Genomic DNA, 14,455 nt, shown 5'->3' on the forward strand with positions numbered 1-14,455 from the left:
TTTTGGTAGATCGCGGTCGATCGCTGGGTCCCCTTCCTTAGCAGTGCTAAAATTTATTCCTGCCCCGCCCCCCATTGCTGCAACATCTGCAGACTGGAAGATGGCATTTACTGAGTGAGGCTGTTTGTTTCCCCCGCAATTTGTTAGTGAGTGTCTGTTCCTCTTTTTCCCAAAAACCCTTAAAAACGGGGCTTTCCTCCTCCCTAAAAAAATATCTCAACAACTTTGACCTGAAACACCCCCCCCCCCCAAATGGCGGTAGATCACTGCCAGTTTTTAATTCTGTAAGTAGATCGCAGTCTCTTGGGAGTTGGCCACCGCTGTTTTATGCCAATGCATGTGCACAGACAGCTTTTTTTTTAAAACAGAAACAAAAACCCACTTATGAAGTAGGCAAGTCAAGCAACTGTAAATTTGCTTGTGCAGTCTTCTGGTTTTCTGCAAATCATGAGAGATCAGAGGCCGGGATTGAGGGGAGAACCTCCATTCAGGAGCTCACAGGAACTAGTTATGAGCACAGGCAGAAAGAAATGAGAGCATCAAGGAAGAAATGAGAGCATCAAGGAAGTAGTGGGCATGGATAGGGGAATGGAAGAAAGTGAAAATTGAGTCACCCAGCCAAAAACACCCAAATAAAACCATCTGTGACCCTGAGGAGAGTGGTTTAGAACCCAATTTCCCTCAGTTTTTCAGATTATCTCCATAACAGGTATGCAATGAGACAGGTGTTGTTTGAGGGTATTGCATGTGGACTATGCAAATTAAAAGGCAATACAGTAAACATTGGTGTTGACAACCCCCAAGTTAGTTGCTCTTGAATCTCACTGATGTAAACGGATCCTAAATTTGTCAAAACTAGTTGATTTCTTACGGGACCAAAATGCAACTAATTTTATCCGCTAATCTACTGGAGTTTTCAACAGCCCCAATGAAATGGAGCTTGCAGAGTAGCAATTCTTAGTGCTGCAATTATCTAGTAACTTTCATTGGTCTAACCACTTCAGCATTTATGAGCTCCGAAAGGAAATAAATGAGAACAGAGCCCTTGAAAGTGGAGCCCAGAGTGCTCTGTGTTAATCGCTTTTTGTACAAAGCCACTCCCAATACACTACCCAAAAAAAAGAGAATCACAAATCTGGCACTGGGATACAAGTGAGGAACTTGATTCAGTGTTTTAAGCATAAGTTTCTCACTGCTGAGTTTGAAAAAGCTTGCTGATCTATTGTGCGTAACTTGCCGTTGAATCAATTAGTTTCTCTGCAACTATTTCTAATGATTCATTCCAAGTCTCATGTACTTAACTTGGAATGAAAAGAAGTTGAATAGTGCAGGCAGTTATGATGAGCCTATTACATAGCTCTTCTGTTATTGTGGACAGAAAGTGTTACTGTTTAAAGAAAAATAGATGTTTGTCAAAGTTGATGTTGAGGACTGAGCCCTACTAAGGATTTATTAACTTGTACAGCACATAATCCCAATCAGTTGTTAATGAGCCAAACAATTTAACATCAGATTACATAATTTGGCAGGCCACCAAGTCTACCCAGGTCACAAATACTTAACAGAGAGGCAACCTAAGGATAATTGATCCTGGTCATAAACTAAATGAGTTTAAAATCATAAGACTTTAAAGTTTCAAAATGGATCATAGGCTTTCAAATAAATCTAAAACAACCCCCCCCCCCCCCAGTAATAAACACCAGGGAAGCTCTGAGCATTGAGTGCCCTGGCTTTAATTTAAACAGACATATTTACTTATAGTAAATAGATTTTACACCACCTCTGACATTAGCAAATATGTAAAAGTTAAGGCTATAAAACAGAAATCTACCTTACACTTGACAAAATGCATTGAATGAGGCATCTCTTTTGCATTGCAAAGAACAAACCACTATACCATAAGCTCCCAGCTTATTGTACTGGGAGAAACTGGGGCTGCAGTTTGAGAAATGCAAATCTAAAGTTGATGGGAGTGGTCATTAGTTTTGAGGCAAGGTGCCATCAGTATGCTGATGATACTCAGCTCTATCTCTCAATTACATCTGGATTGGGAGAAGACATGCAGTCCCTGGATTGGTGCCTGGAAGCAATGTTGAGATGGATGAGGAAAAACAAGCTGAACTTGAATCCTGGTAAGACAAATGTACTGTGTGTAAGTGGCTCCTGCGTCTGTGAAACTGGTCAACTTTTTACCCTGGATGGGTCAAATAATCTACTGCTTTATACAAGAATGCTTGTATTTTAAAATACTGCAAATTAGTACTGCTGACTCGTATCAAGTACTTGTATTTCAATTTAAGGCCACAAGTCATATGGTCATAAGAAGGTCATCAGGTACTACCATTTACCTCTCATGCTAGTGAATAAGAGGGCAAAAAGTCCGGCTTTTAAGTCCCTGCACAACTTTGGTAAATTGCTTATTAATTACCGTATTTTTCGCTCTATAACACGCACCCGACCATAACACGCACGTAGTTTTTAGAGGAGGAAAACAAGAAAAAAAATATTCTAAGCGAAACAGTGGATGTATGATTTTTGTGGTTCATGCTGTGGCCACAGACATGTGATCTGACAGTGAGTTTGGGGTGACCCAGTGCAAAAATCCTGAGGATCCATGTGGATCCGTGCTTTGTAACCACGTTTTAAGTGAGGAGGGAAGGAAAAGCACTCAAGGGACAAGGAGCATGCGTGGGATGGGTGGAGAAGGATGCTGCTAATAATGAAGAAGAGGGGTATAAGGGGAGAAGGCTCCTCTCCTCTCCTTTAAAGCAAGCAGGCTCTGCTTTTCTCCCTCCTCCCCGGCTTAGCTTAGCGAGCTGAAAAACTTTGCTGCTATTTAGCGAGCTGAGTGGGGAGGAGAGAGGGACAGAGAGCCTGCTTGCTTTAAAGGAACCAACCGGACAGGTGCCGCTTACACTCGTGTAAGCAGCTCCTCTCCTCTCCCACTTTGCTCCTTTAAAGAAGCAGGCTCTCTGTCCCTCTCTCCTCCCCACTCAGCGGCTCTTCTCTCGCTTTGCTGTTTCAAAGCGAGCCACGGAGGAGGAAAGGAAGGGGAACCATGGATCCTCTGTTCACGACTGCAGCAGACCCCCCCCCCCGCCACCTGTAGGCATTCCCTCCATAACACGCACAGACATTTCTCCTTACTTTCTAGGAAGAAAAAAGTGAGTGTTATGGTGCAAAAAATACGGTAAATAAAAGTGCTAACCCATGCAAGTGGGGGGGGGGGTGCTGCTATCAGGTCTGTTTTTAAATGAGCAAGAGAATTAACTTTGGAAGGGTTCAAAGGCTTATCTTATCTACTCAAAACAGGCAATCCTTTCCCCAATTAGTCCAGATCACAGTGGGCCACAAGACAAAGATGGTTCTTGCACAGATGTCAATGCAATAAAATCAAACCAAGCACTATAGCACAGGAAAGGAAAGCGGGCATCACCCCCCCCCCATCAGTATTGCTGGTCAATCCTTCCTGGAAAAACATGTCTTCCCAGAACAACATATGCTGGCCAGCTAGCACTAATTTATTTAAACAACTACTGGCATGCATCTCCCCATATTTTACAGCACAGTGAACTGCTGCTTCATGTGCTGGTCAGCATTCTTGGCTAAGTAAGTCTAATCGCTACAGTCCTTTCAGTAAGGTGGGAAAACATAGGGTAGATCAACTTTCAGTAAATTTTGCATTGAACAGCAGGAAGCAAACATGTTAAAGGTAACACAGTTCGAAAGCAAACTAAACTAATTTAGCAGTAAACATTAAACACAATCATTTAATGCTACATTTATGGAACATGTGAACTTTCTGAAAAGTGATCTAAATGTGATTACATAATTTAGGGAATTTGTTATTGCAATCACAACATATTGCTATAAACTGGACATGCTTCAGGTGGTGATCGATGCACAACCCAATGCATTCCTATCAGTACAGGTCATCCTGTTTTTGACTGTGTGATCAACAACTTTCTTCAAATCAAGTCAAAAAATTTTAAAAAAAACCTAACACAGAGCAATGGTTTTACTTTCCAATAACTGACTCATGGGCTGACATTTTCTAAAACATTAACATAATTTTTGCTCTCGTGTACTTTGGTGTGCTACTAACACTAACCTTCTGCATCTTTTTAGACTGACAGGATTATTTCATTGTAATATAGGCAGTTCGTTTGTAGGCAGCAGGCACACTAGTTCAAGCTAGAGCATTTTGGCATTTAAGCTCAGCAAACGCTTTGAATAGTAGTGCTCCTGTAAAAAACAAACATCTGAAGATGCCTTACAGGTAAGTAGATCACTGGCCCATCAAGACCAGTACTGGCAACTCTGTTGGCCAACACCTCAGGGAACCTTCTATATTCTGCTCTCCAAGATAATTTAATTCACAGATGGACTCCTAATTCCCATCAGTCCCATCTAGCATGAGCAATGGTCAGGGATGGCAGGAGTTGAAGTCCATTATTATGTGGAAAGCCACAGGTTTCCTGCTCTAACTGGAGATGTTGGGCACTGAAGCTGACACCAGCTACGTGCTCACTAGGTTCTCTATCAGTGAGCAATGGGCCCCCCTCCCCCTTCTTGCAAAATGAAAAAAAGCAGGAAGGGAGAAAGCGCAAACCTTAAATTTGAAAACAAAGAATTGGAAGCATTTAACAACTTGCACACAGCTCTGATAGAAGTCGAGTAACATAACATCTGTGTGTTTCATCAACTTTAACAATATGCTAAGATTCTTCTGGTCTGATGCCATCCCCTCCCTATTTGTCTCTAGGATGAGACTGGAAAAAGTCTTTGTTCAGGGAGAAATGAACAGCTGAGCAAGAAGAACCCTGTGGTCATTTGATGAGGTGCCTCCTTTTACCTAGAAAGAATTAACCCTCCTTAAGGATAATAGGGGATGCGGGTGGCGCTGTGGGTTAAACCACAGACCCTAGGACTTGCCGATCAGAAGGTCAGCAGTTCGTATCCCCACGACGGGGTGAGCTCCTGTTGCTTGGTCCTTGCTCCTGCCAACCTAGCAGTTCGAAAGCACATCAAAGTGCAAGTAGAAAAATAGGTACCGCTCCAGCAGGAAGGTAAACGGCATTTCCATGTGCTGCTCTGGTTCGCCAGAAACAGATTAGTCATGCTGGCCACATGACCCAGAAGCTGTACGCCCGCTCCCTAGGCTAATAAAGCGAGATGAGTGCTGCAACCCCAGAGTCAGCCACGACTGGACCTAATGGTCAGGGGTCCCTTTATCTTTACCTTTAAGGATAATGGCCAGGGAGGTTTTGTTTAGCCTTACATGGCTGACTTTTGTCTGCTTGGCTTTTAAGTTTTAGTTGAGCCCCTCAATTTCACTCGACAGAAGTTGCAAGTGGTTCATTAGTGTCGTGTTATTAGGAGGGAACACGCTCTCAGCACTGCATCATTTACACAGTACTATTAGTGTACATCTCCTCTGCAGAACAACTAACAAAAAGAGACATATTTTTGCCCATAGGACATAATCGCCTAACTTTTGACATTGAGGAAGGCAACAAGGAGAGACAGCTGTGAACAGGGGATGAATGCAAACAGTACGAATGCAGCATGTAAATACGCACACTTGTCCACTGTGGGACGTTCCATACACAGCGGAGCAGCGGGAGGATGAGCAAAGACAATACGTATTTCGCACACATATTTTACATGTGTGCAATTCACATTTTTTACACACACACACACACACACACACGGTGTCCCAGTCAAATGAAGTTTCACTTAACCAGTAGTGGAAAGAAGACTTCTCTCCCCTTAACTCACTCTAAAGAAAATTCACCTTGAAAACAAGGGAGGGGGGAAACGATGGGTTGCTGCTGGTCACATCAGTGGCAACTTCTGAGTTCATATCATTACGGTCATTTTACAAGGACTGTATGTATTGCTTCATAGCAGGAAGGAAAATTGCTCTAAAAGTGAGAGCAGTAACAGATGTGGCTGCAAGTTGGCTGCATCATCAATAGTTTTTTTTAAAACCCTACAAGATATAAAAATCAAATATTTCTTGAAACATCACCAAGGACTTAAGCAGCAAGGAGTGATGGTTCCTTTTACAGGTGACAGTATTATGCACCCTTTTTTCCAGTCTACTAAGAAAGCACCATTCAATTTGAGAGGTCTCAACCCTTGGATCATATGGACCAGTCCTGTAGCAACAGCAACAAACTGCATCTTGCAGGGAACAGGGCTGCTGGTTGAGATCTAAAGAGCTGCTTAGACTCACAGAATGGGCTTGCATGAAATTTTAGGCTTCTCATTCTTCTTTGAAAACAGCTGACACAAACACACCCCACATCATGTGACAGAGTGCTTTTGAAATCTTTCATAGTTTTCAAAAACTCAGTTTGCCAGGCACAACGGCAAACTGCTGTTTAGTGAAAAAGTGTAAAGCCCTCTTGGGCTCATGGAATTAATCCCACAATTCCTTGGATCCCTGCCCATAACCTCTGCTTCATAAGGAGCCTCTTTCAGCTACAACACAGTTGTTACAGGGAAGAGATGGAGGAAGGCCTAACCCAGTGTAAAGCACCATCACTTCCGATGGTGACAAAACATTTCTGGGCATAGAAACCCTAATGTAACACATTTACATGCCTTGCTCTCCATAGCTTTTTTCAGGGATTCTCCCTTCCATGTGTTTACAAATGAGCAAGGGGGAGAGCAGGGCTGAACCTGCTACCCCTGCTGCCATGTACTCACAGACACCACTCCCATAATCCACATGGAGGGAAGGACGTCTGAAGTGAGTAGCCTGCTGTATACTTATAGGCTTTCCTTATGGCGCTGTGGTCTAAACCACTGAGCCTAGGGCTTGCCGATCAGAAGGTCAGCGGTTCGAATCCCCGCAATGGGGTGAGCTCCCATTGCTCAGTCCCAGCTCCTGCCAACCTAGCAGTTTGAAAGCACATCAAAGTGCAATTAGATAAATAGGTACCACTTCGGTGGGAAGGTAAACGGCGTTTCCGTGCGCTGCTCTGGTTTTGCCAGAAGCGACTTAGTCATGCTGGCCACATGACCCAGAAAAACTGTCTGTGAACAAACGCCGGCTTCCTCGGCCAGTAAAGCGAGATGAGCTCCACAACCCCAGAGTCGTTCGCGACTGGACTTAACTGTCAGGGTCCCTTTACCTTTACAATCTCTAATCCTGCAAACCAGAGCAGTAAATTGTGTGGGTAGCAGCAGACTACGTATGCAGCAGACTCTCCTGCTTCCAACCTCCCCCAATGCATGAATGGCAAGGGCGAGGGAGCAAATTCAGCTCCATTCCTCCCCTTCCGTGATTGCAAATGCACAAGGGCAAAATGCCTGGAAAGTGCCACTAAAGTTAAGTATGGTTTTTTCCCCCTGACAGCTGAGATGGCCACAGGCAGATGCAGTCCCCTAATAATTCTAACTGGCCCCTGGTGACCCTAGGAAATTTTTGACAAGATGTGGATTTTGTATACAAATGTAGGTATTTTGTATGTTATGCACTGCAACTGTGAAGCCTTTACTGCTAAATGATGACAACCTTGTTATGGGGGCTGACCACTCATGGGAGAGCTTTTTTCTGATCCCACCTCTCATACTGGAGGCAGTTCATAACTATTAGAAACAAAAACCATCAAAAACCAGCAGTAAAAAAATAATACAAACACACATAAAACAACCCAATTTAGCAACAGCAATTTTATTTCATTGGTCTACGTAGGAAAATAATGCTTCTGGAACCCACACCACTGTCCCAATAAAAGTGACTCCCTTCCGCTCCCCCAACTCAAGGCCAAGGAATACCACACCAGAAGTCATGTGTGAAACATGGGGAAAGAAGTACCAGACTCATTTTGCATATATGATAAGCATATGCTCCTTGACACTACTGCCATACTACATAAATTCTATTTTCATTTGTTGGCAAGTCACAAGAGTGCAGAAGGTTAAGTATGGTACTTAGCCACATTGTTCTCAGGTCACAAAGGGCAGTTTTGTTCTTCAAAGTGAGGCTGTTGTTTTCTTCCAACATGAGCATCATTGAGGAGACAAATACCAGGAAACTACAGCAAGTAAGCAGAACCATCTTGGGTTTTCCTCTTTAGCTTCCAGCCAACTTCACTGAATCCAAAATAGTGATTTGACACTGAGTGAAATCCTGTGAGCAACTACTCAGAAGTAAGCCCCACTGAGTTCAATAGGGCTTGCCCCCAGATAGGTAGATCTAGGATTGCAGCACATGGGTCAGTTCAACTTCAGCATCTATATGTATTTCTTCATTAATCCTTTCATGCAACAATGAACCAGTCAGTTCAGCTAATGGTCCTATGTTGTGTTCATTAGGGCACAATAGCAGGGGAAATTATCTGTTTTTCATTTTGTTTACTTGGGTTTCGAGTCCACCCTATCCCTCCTATTGATGGGACAGGAGATCAACACTTCATTCTTCTGTACAATCTGGTTTTTTAACAAAACAAAGACCTTTGTGCTGGAACTCCCTGTCAGTCTCATGTAGTGACCTGTTGAGCCCTGACGGAAATACATGTGGGCACATGCCACACTTGCAATACAAGGGGACCGTGCAGTTAATGTACGGATGAGCCAGACCCAGTTGCAGATATTACACATTGCAAATAAGTAATTTGTAATCTTGCTCCCACACAAACTAGAATTTGAAAGCCCACTTTAAACCCTGGTTTAGTTGCTTGGAAGCAACAACCCAGGATGCTAGGCTTGCACATTATGATAAGCCATTGCTTATTGCAGTGGTTTTCAAACAGTGTGACATGGCACCCTGGGGTTCCCTGAATGATGGTCAGGGGTGCCACAGGCAACACTGGCCTCTGTCCTTCTTTCCTTCCCTCCCTCCCTCACTCTCGTGTCTCTGCCTCCCAAAAGCTTGCACAGCTGTTTGTTGCAACAGCTCTGGCTACAAGCTCCCCAGGCGAATGGTGCCTCTGGTGTTGGCCAGGGGGTACTTCCCAGGCCTCTGTTGGGTGGTGTGAGAAGGCACCTCTCTTTGGGGCGGGGGGGGGGGTGGCAGCTCAGAGACCAGGGATGGCAGCTGTGACTGCCCAGAGGACTCTGAAGAAGAGGGGAGAAGAGAGGCAGCTGAAGGAACACTCCACAAAGGAGAGTGTTCAAAAAGGGGTGAGGGGCTGCTGGCTCTGCAGGCAAGGGGTGACTTAATGGGCTCCTGAGCCCCACAGGGGTGCCACAGAAAGAATGTAGTTAGTCAAGGGAGCCATGAACTCCGAAAGGTTGAAAACCTCTGGCTTATTGGTTAGTCTAAACTGCTCACACAAAGGGAAAAGCAAAGCATGAGAGACCAGCAGGTTGCTCATTCACAGTATGCCAGGATAAACTAGGAATCCTGGATTTACCTTGATATGCATACAAGGACCTGGTATATTTCCAAGCCATCTAGAACACCAAAATACCATTACAGAATATGCAGTCAAAAATCTCTGTTAAGCTATTATTTGCTTTCCCTCTAAAGTGCAGAGGAACTTCACAAGAATCAGTTTATACCTGCAGCTCTAAGCAATTCAATATGAAAGGTTTTAGACTATTTATTCAAGTAGGTATTTCAAGAACTACATTTCAAGATTAGTCTTTAGTCAATAAAAAGTCAAGAAGTGATGTTCTTAGCAGCAATATGCCAGCAACCCCAAAATAACAGTTGATATTCAAGGTCAACATCGGCTTTAAGGCACATGTTTTTGTCTTTCTAGAGCATTATTACTAAGGATGTTTCTATTATTAGCTATTCAACACAGGAAGGTACAAACTGACAGCAAGGTACTAATTTCATTGTTTTCAAAGTGTTCCTTCTAAAGTGAGGATAGGCAGTGTGGTTGTCTCCAGATGCTGTGGACTAAAACGCCCATCATCCTTGACTACTGGCCATCCTTGCTAGAGCTGATGGGAGCTTGAATCCAATAACATATGGAGTGCACCATGTTGCCTACCTGGGTTCTAGTTTCATTCGCAAATACAAGGCAACAAAGAAACAAAACCTCTATGTATGTAAGAAGAATGGAAACTCTAAGATTGTCTGAGTTGATAAAGTTAAAACTGATATAAAAACATGTTATTTGCAAAGGATCATGAACAACATAAGGGACCCGCAGGAGGCATATTGCCTCCAGAAGCTATCAGTCAGGAGTTTTGCTACTAAAATCTAGGAACAGCTCAAACAACAATGGGTACATTTCTTTCCTTGATACAGCTCAACACTCTGTAGTATGGAAAAACTAGAGCAAGCTGAGAAAGGCACTGGTGACTCCTAAACCCCTTAATCGCTAGCTCTTAAGAATGGCTAGTAACCCAGTTTTTACATCACATGAAATCATATACTAATCATATGCTTTATCATGAATACTAATGTCATTCCAACCTTGCTCCTCCTCTAGTGTAAGTGAAACCAGTAATTGCTTGACTTGCTGTGTCTGAACCAAGAATTCTGGTTTAGTTTGATCAAACAAAACATGATCAGGAAGCAAAGAGCAAACCTTGGCTTGTTTCGAACAATGCAAACCGTGATCTCTGGTGTGAACATAGTACTAAGCCAGTGTTGGTGGTTTGCTCCTCTCACATGCAACAACTGAATGGATTGTTCATTTCTGTCGTACAGTCTCCAAAACCAGGCTCCCAGGGCTCCCTTACAGGTCAAATGGCACACACGATAGTAGCTGATTCATTTGTTTCAATGCAGGCCACACCCCTACAGAGCATTTCAAAGGAAAATGGGGCAAGCAGGTGAGGAAAGTGGCCCACAACAGTCAATCATCTCTCCATACCCTCTCCTCTCAAATGCTTTCCTCCTAGCTGAGCTCGCTGATTTTCAGCCAAGCTCTGACACTGAAGAGTACCCAAGAGAGACAGATTGCAGAGAGGTAAGTCATAGGCCTGTCACCATCATGTCTAGTTTGGCCCCAAGCCCAGACTCATCAGTGCATTCTTTCCCATGTCTGTCTCCTGCTGTCACTGTACTGTGTGTGTGTGTGTGTGTGTGTGTGTGTGTGTGTGCAAGCATGCACAGCTGGACAATGTAAACCCACACCTGGCAGATCGCTCCCAAAGACACAAGACACTCCATCCATCCCCAGACTGCATGTGACCAACTTAAGAGCAGCCTCTGAAGTTTTACTTCTACTTTAGTGTTCTGCAATATGAAAAAGGATTCAGCATGTACAAGTAAATAGACATTCTTTGTGATTGTACAATGTTACAAGAAATGTGGCGTATAATTGTCAAGGAATCTATTTTGCACCCAGCTGTATTTCACTTAATTTGATGGTTCTGTGCTAGAATGTTTCCGTGACTGTCAGATTTTTTAAAAAAACAACACCACCTGACTTGTTTAATCCTGCCTAATTGGCATGTATGTGTTACCATAAAATTTAAAATCTAAACTGAACGTACAAACAATTAACCCTGAGCCATCAGATGCAGGCTCTAACAACAATACAGGCATTTATGCAACATACATGCTGCTATAATCATGACAATAATTCTGTAAGATAAGCCACTGTCATTACTCCCATACTGCCAGGAGTGGGACAGATGGAGGGAGCCGCCTGAATATACAGATCCTTGTATCTATAAAGTATATGTAAATTTATTTTCCCCAGTGAATCAACTAAGTGTGTTTTCTTTAAGCATACAAGAAAATTTTCTTCATCAAGAAAAAGCTAGTTCCACAGGTTGCAAAGTGAAGATCTGGGTTAAATAAACCTTGGAAATTTAGAGATCAAGGTTGGGAACCTCGGGCCTGGGGACTGAATATGGTCCTCCTGGAGTCTCTATCTGGCCCTCTTGAGTTTCTCCAACTGCACATGCTCTTCCAAGGCCACACCCCTCACTCATAGCTCCTCCCTGCTTCACATCCTACCAAAGTGTTTTTGCCTGGTTAAGAATGTGTGCTTTCAATTGACCCTTGCTTACCTTGATGGAAGATAAAGAGGAGTATGAGTCTGTGTGTAGAAACTAGCCTATTGTACAAAGGTAAAATTTATACACATTGCTCTGCTCACATTTGCCTCTGATTCCACTCTCTCATATGTGCCATGAAAGCTTGCCCAGAAGGCAATGAAGCTCTGAGGCTGAAAAATGTTCCCACTCCTGCTAGACCTTCATGCAAAAGCATGCTTATCTAAGAAGTATAGCTTCCTCCACTTCCGGAGTTAGTTAGGGGATGATGGGAGTTGTAACCCAAAAACAGAACCAAGTCTGGGAAACTCTGATCTAGAGTACAGGTAAGCTGCCATTTTAGACAACAACTTGACTGGATTTGATTCTGGAAAAGCTTGGGATGTAGCAAGTAAACAACAATCTTAGAAATAAGAGTGTCCAAAATAGGTATGGAAAACCTTTGGGCTCTCCAGATGTTGCTGACTACAACTCCCATCATCCCAGACCACTGGCCATGTTGGCTGGGGCTGATGGGAGTTCTAGTGCAACAACACCTGGAGGGCCATGAGTTCCCCAGTCCTGTCTAGAAAAAAAAACCAAAAAACAGAAAGCACTTGAATACATTCAAGGCCAGTAGCGACTTTAGCATTGTTCAAAGCTAACACAACTGCAAAAAATGCTGCTGTAAACACGGACCATTCAGATGGGAAATGGACAAGGAGTACTACAGATAAACAGTGATTCCTCAATGATGATGATGCCGCCCACTATGGGCAGCTTCCAACACATATCAAAACATAGTAAAATGTCTATCAAGAGATTCCTCAAGAGAAGGAATCTGAACAAGTTGTAGTAGGAACAAAACTCATAGCACAGCCAAGAGTTTAGAGTCTACAAAAACACAGCTAGTAAGCAGCAGTTTTTATGCAGCCTCGTGATTCATGCTATAGAAGGAAGAGGGATGAGGAAATCAGTGAATCAGCAATTTTGTCCAGTAACAGATCCAGCTGTCACAGCAAAGGAGAAAAGCAGAAAAGTGTGAAGCACTTGGGATCAGGAGATTCCTCACCCAATGTAAGAACATGCATCTAAGAATGACCTTAGGCAAAAGCCTATCATGCTCTAAAATGGGAATGGGGCAAATGTTTCCAAAATATTGTTCCCTTTGAAAATTAAGAGTCAAATGCCAAATAGCTTTTAAAGTAACTATATAGAATAGATTTCTGCAACCCCTATTGGATTTTTCAATTTCTTTTGCAGAGTAGCCTTTAGAGGCTTCACCCCAAAATACATTATGCAATTTGCTCTCTTCTCTCCCCCCCAAGGGGGGTTGTCTTTCAAACTGCAAAAGGTATTTCAAAACTCACCTAGATGCAATCACCAGGTACTTAAAAGTGCCAGCACAGGTCCATTTTCCAAACACTTTGTTTGGCTTGGCATCTGAATCAAGCTTTTCCGTGTTTTAGAGTGGCTGTTCACTCAATTCATCCCCTTATCAAATGGAGTTACTTACATATATGAGGATCAGTGTCAAATAGAGACCAGTGGAGAAAGAATAAGAGGCTCAGAAAGCAGGAGATCAGAATGACGGTATTGTAAGCCAGAAATACCGTATTTTTCGCTCTATAGGACGCACTTTTTCCCCTTCAAAAATGAAGGGGAAATGTGTGTGCGTCCTATGGAGCGAAGACGCCATAGCCCCGCGACCCTCTCCCGGCTGGAGAGGTGACGCACGACTATGGCAGCAGCCTCTCCGCTGTGCCTTTCCGCTGCTCCCTGACCTGCTCTTTGGGGCTGGTAGTGGGCTTCCCCCCGCCAGCCCCAAAGAGCAGGTCAAAAGGAGCCTGAAGCCTGGAGAGCGAGAGGGGTCGGTGCACACCGACCCCTCTCGCTCTCCAGGCTTCCAAGGTAGCCGCCTGAACGCACCTTAAACGGCATCTTGTTTTAGAGCAGGAAAACAAGAGGGGGAAAATTCTCCCCCTCTCTGCGTAGCGCCTCCTGCCGCTTCGCTGAAGGGGCGCTGGGCAGAGAGGGGGAGATTTTTTTTTTCTTGTTCTCCCCTCTCTAAAACAAGGTGCGTCCTATTGTCCGGTACGTTCTATGGTGCGAAAAATACGGTAATTTTCTCAAATAACAATAAATGGCTAGCGGGGGGGGGGGGGGAGTGTTATCAAGAACTGTTCTTTCTTAGACCCCTTTGAGTACCAGTAGTAAGGATTGGCCTGGAGGCAGGAGAATGATTTTGTATGAAACAACTTCCAGAGTAGTAACCACTGGAAGTGAAAACAAATCATTTCAAGTTGCCACACTATTGTTTTAGACTTTATAGTGTGCAACTGAAAAATGAACTCAAACCTGAGTGCAACAGATTTTACCACATGCAAATTTGCATAAATAGGACCAAATTTCAAACACCGGTGGGAGCACATGAAAAACTAATAAAAGGCCTGGGGAAATGTTTCACTACAACTGAGTACCCAGTCGTTTTTAAAAATGGTGAACTAGCAATTTTTGTGGATCTGCAATGCTAAATCTTTAAACATTTGCTCAC

General features: G+C 43.5%; 1 protein-coding gene across 5 annotated transcripts in view; it reads right to left on the reverse strand.

The window, feature by feature from the left end:
• Nucleotides 1-14,455, reverse strand: part of FBXW11 (F-box and WD repeat domain containing 11) — a 94,586-nt gene that overhangs the window by 57,372 nt on the left and 22,759 nt on the right. The window lies entirely within an intron of this gene.

Source organism: Podarcis gaigeae, assembly GCF_964106915.1.
Source record: "Podarcis gaigeae genome assembly, chromosome: 3".
Taxonomy (NCBI): domain Eukaryota; kingdom Metazoa; phylum Chordata; class Lepidosauria; order Squamata; family Lacertidae; genus Podarcis; species Podarcis gaigeae.